Source organism: Sminthopsis crassicaudata, chromosome 4 (genome assembly GCF_048593235.1).
Source record: "Sminthopsis crassicaudata isolate SCR6 chromosome 4, ASM4859323v1, whole genome shotgun sequence".
In the NCBI taxonomy this organism is placed as follows: domain Eukaryota; kingdom Metazoa; phylum Chordata; class Mammalia; order Dasyuromorphia; family Dasyuridae; genus Sminthopsis; species Sminthopsis crassicaudata.
The window spans coordinates 436,440,918-436,457,856 of NC_133620.1; positions in this window are offsets into that span (position 1 = coordinate 436,440,918).

Below are 16,939 nucleotides of genomic sequence, written 5' to 3' on the forward strand. Positions count from 1 at the left end.
CCATCCCCCAATTGATAAATGGTCAAAAGATATGAACAGGTAGTTTTCAAAGAGGAAATCAAAGCTATATCAGTCATATAAAAATGCTCTAAATCACTAATAGGAAAAGAAATGAAAATTAAAAAGACTCTGAGGTAGCTCCTCATGTCTATCACATTGCCTATGATGACAGAAAAGGAAAATGGCAAATGCTGAAGGGAACATGAAGAAATAGTACACTAATGCACTGTTGGTGGAGCTGTGAACTGGTATGTCCTTTCTGGAGAACAATTTGAAACTATGCCCAAAGGATTATAAAACTCTCCCCAAAAGATAACCAAAGGAAAAGGAAAAGGACCCATATGTACAAAAATATTTTATAGCAACACTTTTTGTGTTGGCAAAGAATTGAAAACTGAGCGGATGCTCACCATTTGGGGAATGGCTGAATAAATTAAAATATATGATTATGATAGAATACTATTATTATGTTATGAGAAATAATGAAAGGGATGCTTTCAGAAAAACTTGGGAAGACTTATATGAGCTGATACAAAGTGAAGTGAGCAGAACCAAAAGAACATTATACCCAATAATGGTGATATTGTAATTATGATTAACTATGAAAGACTTAGCAATACAATGATCTATGACAAATCCAAAGGGCTCATGATGAAACTTATTACCTACTTCCAGAGAGAGAGAAAACTAATGAACTCAGAATGTAGATTGAAATATGTTTCCTTTCACTTCATCTTTCTTGCTTCCCTCCCCAACAACATGGCTTTATGTGAGAATATGTTTTGCATGGCTTCATATATATGATGGAGAGACTTCCAGCCAAGATGGCGGCGTGGAGGCAGATAGCTGCTTGAGCTCCTTGTTTTCTCTCAGAACTTACTTCATGACAAGCCTCAGACTTAATGCTTGACCCAGAAAGAAATCCACAAATAATCACCAAGAGAAGACATCCTTGAAAGTCGCCAGAAAAGGTCTGTGTTTGCTTGGGGGAGGGTCAATCAGACTGGGCGCAGACTGAGGGCAGGCAACCAGAGAGAGACAGGCAGCTCACACAGCTCAGACCGGAGGGGGAGGGGTACAATCTCTGCCGTTTCTGCGGAAAGACTTTTTCCCCAGAGTGGATCCTCTGTCTTGGCAGCAAGCCAGGAGCATTGGAGAGGGTGTAAACACCGGAGGTGAAGATTAAAACCCCAGAAAGCCAGCTTCTCTCAGAACCGGGGCACCCCCAACCCCGACCTGGACTGACTCGGTGCGTTCTCGGAGCCTCAGAGCGCAGACTCAGTACAGTCATTGCTGTTCTGTTAGTGGCTCTCTGCTGCCCTACCCCCAGTCTGTAGAGGAAGCCCATTAATACCATCCAGCCCCATCCCCCACAAAACAGACCAATTGTTTCTCTTGTCAGTTTGTTTTCTTCGATTCCTACTCTGACAAAATGAACAAAAAATTAAAAAGGGCTCTAACCATTGACAGCTTTTGTATGGAAAGAGAGCAGACTTCAAACACTGAGGAGACTAAAAACAGACTGTCCCCAGATGAATCCCCAAGAGGGATATGAGCTGCTCCTCAATACAAAAGAATCTCCTAGAGGAAATCAAAAAGGCTCTCACAAGAGAGCTGGAAGAGAAATGGGAAAAGGAAAGGGAAGCTTGGCAAGAGAGCCTGGAGAAGTCATCCCATGCATTCAAAGACAGAGTGGATAAAGAAATCAAATCATTGAGAAACAAGATTAGTGAGCTGGAAAAGGTAAACAATTCCAAGGAAAACAGGATTAGTGAGCTGGAAAAAGAAAACAGCTCTCTAGAAAATAAAATGGATAAAATGGAAAAAAATTCCATAGAAGATAAAAACTCAATTGGACAATTACAAAGAGATATAAAAAAAGTGAGTGAAGAAAATACATCATTGAAAATTAGACTGGAACAAGTAGAAATGAATGACTCAAGGAGAAACCAAGAGGTAGTCAAGCAAAACCAGAGAAATGAAACAATTGAAAAGAATGTCAAGCACCTTACTAGAAAGACAACAGACCTGGAAAACAGATTCAGGAGAGACAATTTGAGAATAATCCGACTCCCTGAAAAATGTGAGGAAAAAAAGAGTTCAAGAACCATCAGACAAAGGAAAAAATATTGGAAGCTGCTAGAAAAAAGCAATTTAAATATGGAGGATCCACAATAAGGATAACCCAGGATCTAGCAGCATCCACATTAAAAGAACGAAGGGCCTGGAACATGATATTCCAAAAGGCTAAGGAACTTGGTATGCAGCCAAGAATAACTTACCCAGCAAGAATGAGCATTGTTTTCCAGGGAAGAAGATGGACATTTAACGAAATAAATGAATTCCATCTATTTTTTGATGAAAAAACCAGACCTACATAAAAGGTTTGATCTTCAAATACAGAACTCAAGAGATTTCTAAAAAGGTAAAAAGAAATCTTGAGAACTATACTTCTGCCAAAAAAATAGGTAAAGAACATATGTACAATTTGTCTTAGAAACTAGAGGTGGAAAGGAAATTATATCATAAAAAAGTGTAAAGTGGTGGTACTACATCTCATGAAGAGGCAAAGGTAACCTATTATATCTGAGAGAAAGAAAGGAGGGAGATGAACATAGTGTGTATCAATAGACATATTCGATTTATGGTGAAACTTCTTCCACTTCATTGAAAAGTGAAAGGGAAGGAGTAAGCTAAGGGGAAGGGAAGACAGAAATTTCGAGGAAAAGGGGTAAAATAAGGGGACGTTCTTTAAGGTGGGGGAGGGATCCTAAAAAGGGAGGGCTGTGAAAAGCAAGTGGTGTTCACCAGTTTAATACTGGGTAGGGGGGTAAGAGGGAAGGAAAGGGGAAAAGCATAAGCAGGGGTTAATAGGATGGCAAGCAATATAGAATTAGTCCTTCTAACCATAAATGTGAATGGGGCAAACTGCCTCATAAAGAGGAAGCAGTTAGCAGACTGGATTAACAGTCAGAATCCTACTATATGTTGTTTACAGGAAACACACCTGAAAGAGGGTGAGACATTCAAACTAAAAGTAAAAGGGTGGAGCAGAATCTATTAGGCTTCAGGCAAAACCAAAAAAGCAGGAGTAGCCATCCTCATCTCAGATCAAGCAAAAACAAAAATTGATCTAATTAAAAGAGATAAGGAAGGGCATTATATCCTGCTAAAGGGCAGCATCAATAATGAAGCAGTATCAATATTAAACATATATGCACCAAGTGGTGCAGCATCTAAATTCTTAAAAGAGAAATTAAGAGAGCTGCAAGAGAAAATAGATAGCAAAACTATAATAGTGGGAGATCTCAACCTTGCACTCTCAGAATTAGATAAATCAAACCACAAAATAAATAAGAAAGAAGTCAAAGAGGTAAATAGAATACTAGAAAAGTTTGATATGATAGATCTTTGACGAAAGCTAAATGGAGACAGAAAGGAATATACTTTCTTCTCAGCAGTTCATGGAACCTATACAAAAATTGATCATATACTAGGGCATAAAAACCTCAAAATCAAATGCAGTAAGGCAGAAATAGTAAATGCATCCTTTTCAGACCACAATGCAATTAAAATTACATTTAATAAAAAGCCAGGGGAAAATAGACCAAAAAATAATTGGAAACTAAATAATCTTATACTAAAGAATAATTGGGTAAAACAGCAAATCATAGACATAATTAATAACTTCACCCAAGAAAATGACAATAATGAGACATCATACCAAAATGTGTGGGATACAGCCAAAGCAGTAATAAGGGGAAGTTTTATATCTCTACAGGCCTACTTGCATAAAATAGAGAAAGAGAGGGCCAATGAATTGGGCTTACAACTAAAATTGCTAGAAAAGGAACAAATTAAAAAACCCCCAGACAAACACAAAACTTGAAATTCAAAAAATAAAAGGTGAGATTAATAAAATTGAAAGTAAAAAAACTATTGAATTAATTAATAAAACTAAGAGTTGGTTCTATGAAAAAACCAACAAAATAGACAAACGCTTAGTAAACCTGATTTAAAAAAGGGAAGAGAAAAAGCAAGTCTTGAAAATGAAAAAGGTGAACTCACCACTAATGAAGAGGAAATTAGAACAATAGTTAGGAGCTACTTTGCTCAACTTTATGCCAATCAATTCGATAACTTAAATGAAATGGAAGAATACCTTCAAAAATATACCTTGCCCAGATTAACAGAGGAAGAAGTAAGTAGTCTAAATAGTCCCATCTCAGAAAAAGAAATAGACCAAGCTATTAACCAACTTCCTAAGAAAAAATCCCCAGGACCAGATAGATTTACATGTGAATTCTATCAAACATTTAAAGAACAACTAACTCCAATGCTATGTAAACTATTTGAAAAAATAGGGATTGAAGGAGTCCTACCAAATTCCTTCTATGACACAGACATGGTACTGATACCTAAACCAGGTAGATCGAAAACTGAGAAACAAAACTATAGACCAATTTCCTTAATGAATATTGATGCTAAAATCTTAAATAAGATATTAGCAAATAGACTTCAGAAAATCATCCCCAGGATAATACACTATGACCAAGTGGGATTTATACCAGGAATGCAGGGCTGGTTTAATATTAGGAAAACTATTAATATAATTGACCATATTAATAATCAAATTAATAAAAACCATATGATCATCTCAATAGATGCAGAAAAAGCATTTGATAAAATCCAACATCCATTCCTACTAAAAACGCTTGAGAGTATAGGAATAAATGGACTATTCCTTAAAATAATAAGGAGCATATATTTAAGAACTTCAGTAAGCATAATATGCAATAGAAATAAACTACAACCTTTCTCAGTAAGATCAGGAGTGAAACAAGGTTGCCCACTATCACCATTACTTTTCAATATAGTACTAGAAACTCTAGCCTCCACAATAAGAGCCGAGAAAGAGATTCAAGGAATTAGAGTAAGAAATGAGGAAATCAAATTATCACTTTTTGCAGATGACATGATGGTATACTTAGAGAACTCCAAAGACTCTGCTAAAAAGCTATTAGAAATAATTCAGAATTTTAGCAAAGTTGCAGGATACAAAATAAATCCACGTAAATCCTCAGCATTCTTATACATTAACAACACAATTCAACAGCAAGAGATACAAAGAGAAATTCCATTCAAAATAACGGTCGATAGTATAAAATATTTGGGAATATATCTACCAAAGGAGAGTCAGGAATTATATGAGCAAAATTACAAAACACTTGCCAAAAAAATAAAGTCAGATTTAAATAATTGGAAAGACATTCAGTGCTCTTGGATAGGCCGAGCGAATATAATTAAGATGACAATACTCCCTAAACTAATCTATTTATTTAGTGCTATACCAATCAGACTTCCAAGAAACTATTTAAATAACCTAGAAAAAATAACAACAGAATTCATATGGAACAACAAAAGGTCGAGAATTTCAAGGGAAGTAATGAAAAAAAAAAATTAAGTGAAGGTGGTCTAGCTGTACCTGATCTAGAACTGTATTATAAAGCAACAGTCACCAAAACCATTTGGTATTGGCTAAGAAATAGACTAGTTGATCAGTGGCATAGGTTAGGTTCATAGGGCAAGATAGTGAATAAAAATAGCAATCTAGTGTTTGACAAACCCAAAGATCCCAAATTTTGGAATAAGAATTCATTATTTGACAAAAACTGCTGGGAAAACTGGAAATTAGTATGGCAAAAACTAGGCATGGACCCACATTTAACACCACATACTAAGATTAGATCAAAATGGGTCCAAGATTTAGGCATAAAGAACAAAATCATAAATAAATTGGAGGAACATGGGATGGTTTACCTTTCAGACTTGTGGAGGAGGAAGGAGTTTGTGTCCAAGGGAGAACTAGAGACCATTATTGATCACAAAATAGAAAATTTTGATTACACCAAATTAAAAAGTTTCTGCACAAACAAAACTAATGCAAACAAGATTAGAAGGGAAGTAACAAATTGGGAAAACATTTTTACAGTTAAAGGTTCTGATAAAGGCCTCATCTCCAAAATATACAGAGAATTGACTTTAATTTATAAGAAATCAAGCCATTCTCCAATTGATAAATGGTCAAAGGATATGAACAGACAATTTTCAGATGATGAAATTAAAACTATTTCCGCTCATATGAAAGAGTGTTCCAAATCACTATTGATCAGAGAAATGCAAATTAAGACAACTCTGAGATACCACTACACACCTGTCAGATTGGCTAAGATGACAGGAACAAATAATGATGAATGTTGGAGGGGCTGTGGGAAAACTGGGACACTGATGCATTGTTGGTGGAGTTGCGAAAGAATCCAACCATTCTGGAGAGCAATCTGGAACTATGCCCCAAAAGTCATCAAACTGTGCCTACCCTTTGACCCAGCCATACTACTACTGGGCTTATATCCCAAGGAAATACTAAAGAAGGGAAAGGGACCTGTATGTGCCAAAATGTTTGTGGCAGCCCTTTTCATATTGGCTAGAAGCTGGAAGATGAATGGATGTCCATCAATTGGAGAATGGTTGGGTAAATTATGGTATATGAAGGTTATGGAATATTATTGCTCTGTAAGAAATGACCAACAGGAGAAATACAGAGAGGCTTGGAGAGACTTACATCAACTGATGCTGAGTGAAACGAGCAGAACCAGAATATCACTATACACTTCAACAATGATACTGTACGAGGATGTATGCTGATGGAAGTGGATATCTTCAACATAGAAAAGAGCTAATCCAATTCCAATTGATCAATGATAGACAGAATCAGCTACATCCAGAAAAGGAACACTGGGAAATGAATGTAAACTGTTATTTTTACCTTCTGAATCCAATTCTTCCTGTGCAACAAAAAATTCGGTTCTACACACATATATTGTATCTAGAATATACTGTAATATATTTGACATGTGTAAGACTGCCTGCCATCTGGGGGAGGGGGTTGGGGGAGGAAGGGAAAAAATCTGAATAGAAGTAAGTGCAAGGGATAATGTTGTAAAAAATTACCCATGCATATATACTGTCAAAAAAAAAGTTATAATTATAAAATTTTTTAAAAAAGAAAATTAATCATATATATGATGGATATTATGTTTCTTACCTTTTCATATTCTTTTTTTTTTTTTTTACTAATTTTTTTTGCAAGGCAATTGGGGTTAAGTAACTTGCCCAGAGTCACACAGCTACTAAGCTTACCTTTTCAATGAGTGGGGAAGAGGCTAGAAAGAGGCATAGAATTCAGATCTGGAAATATTTTTTGAAAAAATAAAAGTAATAAAATAAGTAATAAGTGCTTACTGTATTCCAAGCACTGTGCTGAGCAGGAATACAAAAACATGATAGTCCCTAACCTTTGGAACTTGCATTCTAATGAGGGAAATAAAATACAGAGTGGTGGCTAATGACCCATGTTTTGGTATGCAAAGTCATAGGCATGGTAACTGGAACCATGGAACAGTCGATTAAATTGTTTTTTTTGGGGGGGATTTCTCCAGAAATGTAATAATTCTTCCTAAAATTAGAGACTGAGAGCATCATTGGGTATACTTAGTGGTGGCAGGAAAGTCCGGTGATTCAAGTCATTAGCAGTAGGGCAGATGGCAAGAAGATGATCAAAATGGCTAGTTAAGTGGGTGGTAAAACATGGCTTGCTCTGAATGAATTCAGACATGACGAGTCCTATGAATTTTGTTCCCTCATTCACCAACCAGGACAGCTCAGCATCAGGGTTAGCACACGAAAACTAAATAGACTAAGTGCCAAACTACAGCCCCCATTTCCCCTTGAGTTGTCTTGAGGATGTTGTCTGAGTAGAAGGTGCAAAAATAACTGCCCACTAACTAGGACTGATAGTATGAGGTATGTGCTACTTTTTCAATTACCATTAAAACAATGAAGAAATTTTGATCATAGCATCTTAAGATCATAGGATCATAGGTTTTAAGCTGGAATGGACCATAGAGACTACCCTGTTAAAACCCCCACAACATCTTTTACAGAAAGTGTTTTCAGCTCCTTAGGGACTCACAGTGAGTTAGTCAAACATTGAAAATTCAATATATGCAGATTGGAGTCAGTCAGAGAAGTGAAGAACATAGAGTTGAATCCTCAGACATATAGGTGGTGAGAGCTAACACAGTCAAGTACACTGGTTCTTTCTCTCTGCTCTTTCCTTTGGACACAAAGCTTGGGATATGAGGCTAAAAAGAAACTCCATCTCTTCATCTGACTAATTAATTTCCTTTCTTTTTCCATTCTACTTCTGGGGAGGAGAAGTCTGAGGGGGAAAGGGAAGGGAAAGAAATCAACCAAAGCTGCCACAGTACTGCAGCTTGCCATGGAAGTGTTTAATATCTATCTGTTAGACATTGTGTTATCTAATATTGCTAACAAATTGCATGACTATTAACATTGAGTTATTTGATGCTATCTGTCTGAGGATTTGACATTTATGAAGAAAGCCATTCTATGGGAGAAAAGTAAGAATTGAGGCTGCTAATAAGTTAGAGAAAGAATATTTGGGTAATTTTAAATATGTTCTATATCATCTCCATTATACTACCTTTTATTCTGGAGGAAAAAAAATAGCACTTCTGTGAGCCTGTGGGAGATATTGTGGCTGTCCCTGAATTCATCTTTTAGCATAGAATTAAAAGAAGTCCCATTAACCACAAACATATCATCCTATCCACTTTGTATTTACTAGCTACATTGTATTATCTAATGTTCTTTTTATACCTCCTCGACAGAATGTAAGCTTCTGGGGAATAAGACCTGTTTCATTTCTGCCTTCATAACTCCAATGCCCAATGGTGACTGGCCCATAAATGTCCTTACAAATCATCTAGTTTTATAACTTAGAAATAATGACGCTTAAATAGGAACTTTTGATATGATTGGCCACATCAAATCAATTCTACCACAAATGAACATTCCTAAGATACTATACTCATAATTAAGTGGAACTGGCAATAAATACTTCATTTTGCCATCATCATTGGCCTTCAGGGAAATTAGCTCCAGAAAGAAACATCCTTCATTTCCCCTGAATCTGATTTCTCCAAACCAGTTCTAAGATCCTGCTATTTTCAGCATCTGCCCTGGGAGCCCTGAAGCTATGGTAATGGTATCTGCCCAGGCAGCGCTTTCATATATGACTCAGAAAGGAAGGTGGTTCTAATTTAACCCCTACCTATCACACACCCAAATATCCTCCTCTCTTCCCCTTCCTCCCCAATCAGGCGCTCCAGATTTTTTAAAGCCCATTTTTGAGTAGAAAGGGCAACATCTTTTAGCAGTTCTAAAGTTCTTGCATGGCACCCCCGGTTGAATAAGCCCTTTTCAGTTTCCTGTGTTCTTCAGCTGTCTGGAAGAATGGTGTCATACTATTCCAGAGACCAGTATATTATGCCATATCCTACTGGTTCTGGGCAGGCTGAAGTCACCCGTTGATGATTTAAGAGCTGATGAGTCTTAGCTTTATTACAGATGTGACTTCTGTGTGGCCAAATTGGTGTCTGTGAACAGCTCACTCCTGAGACACAGGGACTACATTAGGGAGAATTATGATTATGCAAAGTGCCTTTCTATCACTTCATTGGGTAACTCCCAGCAGAAAAGTCACTAATACAGTTCTCTCCCCCATTATCAGTTCAGAGATCAGACATGACTCATGGGCTAAACCCTCAGGCCATTGACTGATGATCCCCCCAGTATCCCTTTACAACCTTTCCAGTCTTCACTCATTTTATTCTCCTCCAACATTTACTCTGTGATCCAACTGCATTACATTCTTTTGTTCTCATTTCCAAGAAATAAGAGTTCCTTGTTGACAAGAACTGTATACTTTGCATACTGCCTGTAGATACTTACTAAATACTTAATTGACTTGACTATAAGGTACTTTAGAGTAAGCAAAGAATATCTAAAATGGGTTTGCCTTCCTTCCTAAAATAGTACGTCTGGAGTGACTATTAGAGTGGTTACTGGGAATATTCACTGAGTGTAGGGAAGAATTAGGGACAACTCATCACATAATCTCCTCAGTGGTATTCCTTTCTACTCCATCTTGACAAAAAGGAAAGAGAAATATAATAGCAACTTTATTCACTCAATCAAAAAGCATTCATAAGTCCTTATTATATGCCAGACATTGTGGCTCAGGATCCAAAGAAAAGCAAAAACACAATCCTGACCCTCAAAAAGCTCATATAATCAGAAAAACTGGGATATCTTGTTTAAGGAACAGCAATGTCGCCTGTGTCCCTGGATCAGAGTATGTGGCAGCTGGATAAAGAGGAAGAAGACTGGAAAAATAGGAATGGTTCAGATTGGAAAAGATCCAAAAAGAGGATTTTGTATTATATCATGGAGAGAAAAGAGACCTGGGGATAACTCAGGTTTGTTGAGTAGGATGGTAACATGATCAGAGTTGCCCTTTTAAAGGAGACTTTGGCAGCTGTGTTGGGGATGTACTTGAGTAGGTAGAGATTCGAGGCAGGGATAACAACCATGGTGTCCAAATTCAAGGAAATAAAGACCTATTTCAGGGAGGGGTCTGGTGTGAGTGGAGAAAGGGAAAATAAGAGAAACGTTTTGAAGATAAAAATGACAAGAATTGCAATAGACTGGATATGTAGGATGAGTGAAAGGGAGAAGTCAAGAATAATATTAAGTTCATGAGTATGGTGATGATTATTATTTGTCCTTCTTTCTCAAAGAGAACCATGATTTCAGCAAGGAGATGTCATGACATGCAAGGGAATTGGATTTAATGAGGGAGGGCTGTGCAAAGTCACCAGCCTCCCTTTCTCCTCCAGAGCCAGCTGGGTCCAGTGGCAAGATATAGATCAGGATGGCTAGAGATGATCCCACGGGTGACTAAGTGGTTTACTCAACAGTAATGTGAAAGTTTAGAAGAGGTGAATGTGGAAATAGTGACCTGATTATATAAAGTATATCTGGGAGAGCATAATGGTTCATTCAATGTGAAACAATCATGTCAGATATTTGTCACAAAACAAAGATTTGACATTTATTACATGAATTCACTTAACCAATTAGGACTAAGCAAGGCAAAATCATGGATGATTAAGCAATGTTTTTCTGTATTTGGGGATTTAAAATTCAAGGGGATAGGAGGAGTGGGAGATAGGTCTAGGAAGTAAGGGGAGGAATGTGGGAGGAAATGATGAGGCACAAACTCCAATGAGTGATATGGTTGAGACTGTCTTAAATATGTTAACAAGACAGTTTGGAAAAACTGGCTTCCTTTTGTGCAAGGTTATGATTGATAATAGGAACAGGATAGACTTGTTTATTTAGCATTTCCTGCCAAGGGCACAAAATGAACTGATTTAGAGTGTACATCATTAGGGAAAATAACTTTTATTTGGGCAAATTGAATTTAAGATGATGATGGGACATTCAGTTTGAGATATCCAGGAGATCTTTGAGGATTGAAAATTAGAGAGAAGAGAGATATAAATAGTCTCCATAGAAATGACAATTAAACCAGTGGAATCTGATAACACTAAGCAAGACAGAATAGAAGAACAAGACAAAGTTAAGTACAGACCATTGGGAGATACTTATAGTCAATAGATAAGGCTGGAAGGAAGATGATCCAGGGAAGAAGACAAAGACCAGTCCGACAGATCGGGGGAGAACCATGAAGATAAGTATCAGAGGAGAGGATGTTCAGAACAGATCCTAGTCTTGAAGGTTTGTCCCAAAGACTGTTTTCACGTAGATTACCAAGTACTGGCTATATAGTTTTTTTCATGGCCCATGCTTATCTGCCTGTCTTACTTGCTTGACCTTCCTGACTTTTCCAACTCGTCCCCAGCAGCTTTCTCAGTCTGGAGACATCTCTTCTTCTACATCCATCTCCTCATAGGTGAGGCAACCCCTCCCCCAATCCCTTTTCAGTTTTCTTTTTTTATGAAGTCCTTTTCTATCAGAATATAAGCTCCTTGAGGTAAGAAATGATCTTTTTTTTTCCCTCTTATATCTGTATTCCCAGGGCTTAGCACATATTAAAAGTTTAATAACTTCTCTCTTTGTTTCCATTATTACAAGCAAACAGGGATACAGCCAAAGTAAACTCTCTATGTTCCTTAACACCTAGCATACTACCTGCACTCTATTTGTGTTCATGAAATGGTAAACATGCTATTTTTCTCTGTTTTTCTTGCTGGCAGATACATATAACAAAAGAAGGAATATCACCTGTAGTCCAGTGACTTTTTGTTTGAACCTAAATTCATTGTATGCTTGTCAAAGGGCAAGATTTCTTAGTCTAAGGCTAATGTATCCCCAAGGGACTTGTGGGTCTATTTCTGCAGTGGTAGGGAACAGATAACCTTGGCTAGGAAAAAAATCTTTTTATTTTCACTAACTTTTTCCTTTGTGAACCTATATATTTTCTGTTTTAAAAACATATTCTGAGGAAGAGTTCATAGACTTCCTAGATTACTAAAAAGGTGCAAAACACACACACACAGACACACACACACACACACACACACACACACACACACTCATATCAAAGCTACATTTGCTTTTCTGCAACTTCTACCTATTCTTCTAGTTATTTCCTCTGGGAGCAAGCTGGATGAGTTTAATTTCTCTTCTATATGATAGTTCTTCAAATACTTGAAAACAGCTATCAAGAGTCTTCTAAATTAAACTTCTGTTCTCCAGGCTAAATGCCTCCAGACCCTTTATTCCAACTTATAAAGATTTTCCTTAATATATGAAGCACATAACCCATGCTAGTCTCAAACTAAACATAATAGTTAAGATATGGCTTCACTAGGACAGAATATAATGAAGATACTACCTATAGTCCTGAACACTATGTTTTATTTTAGTTTTTAATGTTCACTGAAACTCCATTAATTTTTTTGGTCACCATGTCATGCTGTCATGCCATTATTCATCTTGTAGTCTACAAAACCCCCTTATCATTTTCAAATAAATTGTTGCTTATTTGTTCCTTGCCTATCCTATACTTATGATGCTGATTTTTTGAACCCAAAAGTATGACTTTACATTTATCCCTATTAAATTTTATTTTGTTATATTCAATTCATTCTTCTAACCTGTCAAGAGCATTTTGAATCTTGACTATCATCCAATGAGTTAACAATGACTTCCTTCTTTGTGGCATCTGAAAGTTTACATACCCTATCCATACTTTCATTCAAATCATTGACAGAAATGTTAAAATTCACAGGTCCAAGTAAGATAGCACAGTAATAGGAAGCAGTGCAGCTGAGCTCCCTTTTATAAAAACTCCTCCGACAGGCCTAGAGAATGCATCAGATTGGATTCTGACAGGGAAATTCAGAAAAAAATCATTGTGAATCCTTAGGAGAGAAGTGGCAGGGTAGGGAAAATTATGTCACATACAGTAAGGAACAGAAGGAGAAAGGGATGGAGAACAGCTAACACTTCAAATTCACCCTCTTTGAACTAATTAGAAGACAGAAATAATTTCATTCAAAATGGAAATAAGGAAGAAATGATAGAAAATTAGAGGGAGAGCAGATTAAGGAAAGGATTAGTCAGTCCTAAAGATATGTTTCTAAGGTTGTACAAAAATATTTGAAACTCTTTTTATGGTAACAAAAAATGGGAATCTGAGAGGGTATCCATAAGTTGGGGATTGGCTGAACAAGTCATGGCATATAAATATGACAGAATAGAATTGTGTAATAATAAATGATGAAAAGGATGATTTCAGAGAAACCTGGGAAGATTTGTGTGATCAGATGTTGAGTGAAGTGAACAGAACCAGCTGAATAATTTATATAATGACAACAATATAGTAGAAGTCAGCAAATTTGAAAGAATTAGGAACTCAGTTGATAAATGGTCAAAGGATATGAATAAGCAGTTTTCAGAGGAAAAAAATCAAAGCAATCAATAGTCATAAGAAAAAATGCTTTAAGTCACTCATAACTAGAAAATTGCAAATTAAAACTTGAGATCCCACTGCACATCTACCAAATTAGTGAAAACAACAAATGCTGGAGGGGATATGAAAAAAAGAATGCTCACTAATGCATTCTTGGGGAAACTGTGAATTAGTTCAATCATTCTGTAAAGCAATTGGAACAATAACCAAAAAGCTGCTTAACTGTACATACCTTTAATCCTGCAATATTACTACTAGGTATATTTCCTAGAAAGATTTTTAAAAATTATAGTAATTCTTTTTGTAATAGCAATGACTTGGAAATTGAAGGGATGCATGCCCCTTAATTGGGAAATGGCTTAACATAATGATATATGAATGTACTGCAACAAATAATGAAGGGGATGATTTAAAAAAAAACCTGAAAAGGCTTGTGTGAACTGATGCAAAGTGAAATGAGGAGAATCAGGAGAACAATTTATATACAATATAAATATATAGCAAATATAGCAATATTGTGAAGATAACCAACTATGAAAGACTTAATAATTGATCAACACAGTGACCAACTACAATTCTGAAGTACTCAAGATAAAATATGTTATTCATCTCTAATTAGAGAACTGATGGACTCAGAGTACAGATTGAAATGTGTTTTCTTCCATTTCTTATTCTTAATTTTAAAAAATATGGCAAATGCAGAAATTTGTTTTGCATAACTATATATATATTTGTATTGGATTTGTTTTTCTTGTTTCTCAGAAGTTGAGGAAAGAGGAGAGAGAAGAGATTATTTTTATATTTGGATTGTATATTTAAATTTGGATTATATATTTATATTTGGAATTTAAAAAATAAGTTAAAAAAAACTTAGGATTTAAAAATAAAATTTTAGATAAAGAAAATAACTGAATATTCTTAATTAATAGAATGAAACTGCCACATCACGTTTGTTCTTCCAAAAGTAGGAATGGTCCCCATTAGCTTAGGGAAAAAATGTAAAGAATTAGGAACTCTTAACAGTGTAATGATCAAGCATTATTCCAGAGGGCTAATGATGAAACTAGCTATCTATTTCCTGATAGAGAAGTAAAGCACTCAGAATACACAAGAGATTTTTTTTTGGACATGACCAATGTGGATTGATTATACATTTGTAATGGAATTTATTTATCTTTATTTCTCAAGTTGTGGGAGAGGGGAGGCAGATATTTATTAATTAAAAAATAAAATATGACTTTTAAAAATTATAAGTCCAAGGTCAGATCTGTTGTATACTACAGTGAAGACCTTCCCCCCTTCAATGGAGACCTCTTCTCCATTGACATCAATGCCTTATTTACTACTCTTTGGTTCCAAGTCACTCATTTAACAAATTCCAAGTCCACCTAATTTTTTTAATCATCTATGTCAAATCTCTCCATTTTGTCCATAAAGACTATGGTAAAAGTTTTGCTGAAATCTGAGTATCCTTTGTCTACATCATTCCCTGGATCTGTTCGACTTAGTAAATGCTATTCAATTAAAGTTTATTAATTCGATTATATGGTAAGATATTTGGGGTTTATATGTTTTTTGTTTCTTTCAAGAATGTACATCAACTCTAACTTGTAGCAGAGTGATACCAAATAAGGGTTTTCCCAGATCTATTATTCATAGAGAAAACTCGTTTTGCAATTAGCACCTTGGTTGCAAGTACATAGATGCTACTTGAAGTGCTTCAGAATAGTTTGTTCTCTTAAATAGATTAAACATCCTCTAATAATTTTGGAAGCCTCTTCATTTTGCTTAGCAAACTCTTAATAGACAATGTGAAGGTAAATTATAATAAATACCAAATAACCAGTAGCCTAAAATAATGAGATCTCACTCTATCTCCTTCTTGCAATTGTCTTTGTTAATACTCCCCTCCATTAGAGCAGATAATTGAGAGCTGAGTGTGGTTTAAAGAAAATGTTAAAATTTTAGTGCCCAAATGGATTTTACTTAATGAGTGATTATGGTAAGAAAATGCTATAAAAATAGCACTTGTTCTTCCACAACATTACTGGTTTCCCATTGGCCTTCAAATTGTCCTGACAAATAGACTTGCCCTCCTGCAGACCTGGGATTCTATTCTGCCTCACACATCCCCAGCAAAACTGCCAGCTGAGAGCTAATTGCAGAATCTTCATTACCAGGGATGATTGAAACTATAAAAAGCACACAGCTGAATTTTCATATCCTGCTGGGGCAAGCACAAGGCCCACTCTCTCTCTTTCCCTCCCTTCATAGCAATTATCTTTGGCACATATGTAGACCCTTTCAGAGAATTCAGAAGTATCCATAGATGTGATCTTATTTTTTTTTCCACTTCCCTGGGAGGTAAGCCAATGACAGTCGCAAGTATGATTAGCCTAATTTTACTGATGGTGAGACAGAGGTAATTTCCTATCCACCTTGGAAGCAATTTGCCCCATGTCCCAAAGAGTTTTGCCTAACAAAGATCCATTCTCAAGCCTTTGTGAACTACTAGGGAAACTTTATCCCACAGCCCTGATTTTAACATCATTCTTGTTTTTTCCCCTTCTGTTAGTGTGATCCTGGGCAAGTCATTTCATCCTGTTTGCCTCAGTTTTCTCATCTGTAAAATGAGCTGAAGAAGGAAATGGCAAACCATTGCAGTATCTCTGCCAAGAAAATTCCATAATGGAGTCATAGAATCATCCAGGATAGAAAGACTGACCAACAACAGGCAATAATATTTAGGTACTCAGTGCTAAACAGATTTCATTATACTAATGAAATCACATTTTTAAAAATCAAAGTTTAATTTTGAATGTAACTGGGGGAAATATTAAAGAAAGAAAGAAAATCAGAATTTAGCATGTGCTAAACAAGAGTGGGAAGAGGAGAGGATAAAGCACTGAACTTAGAATCAGGAAAACCTGAGTTTGAAACCAGTTTTAGACACTTAATAGCTAGCTATGTGACACTGAATATATCATTTAATTTCTTTCTGCCTCCCCTTCT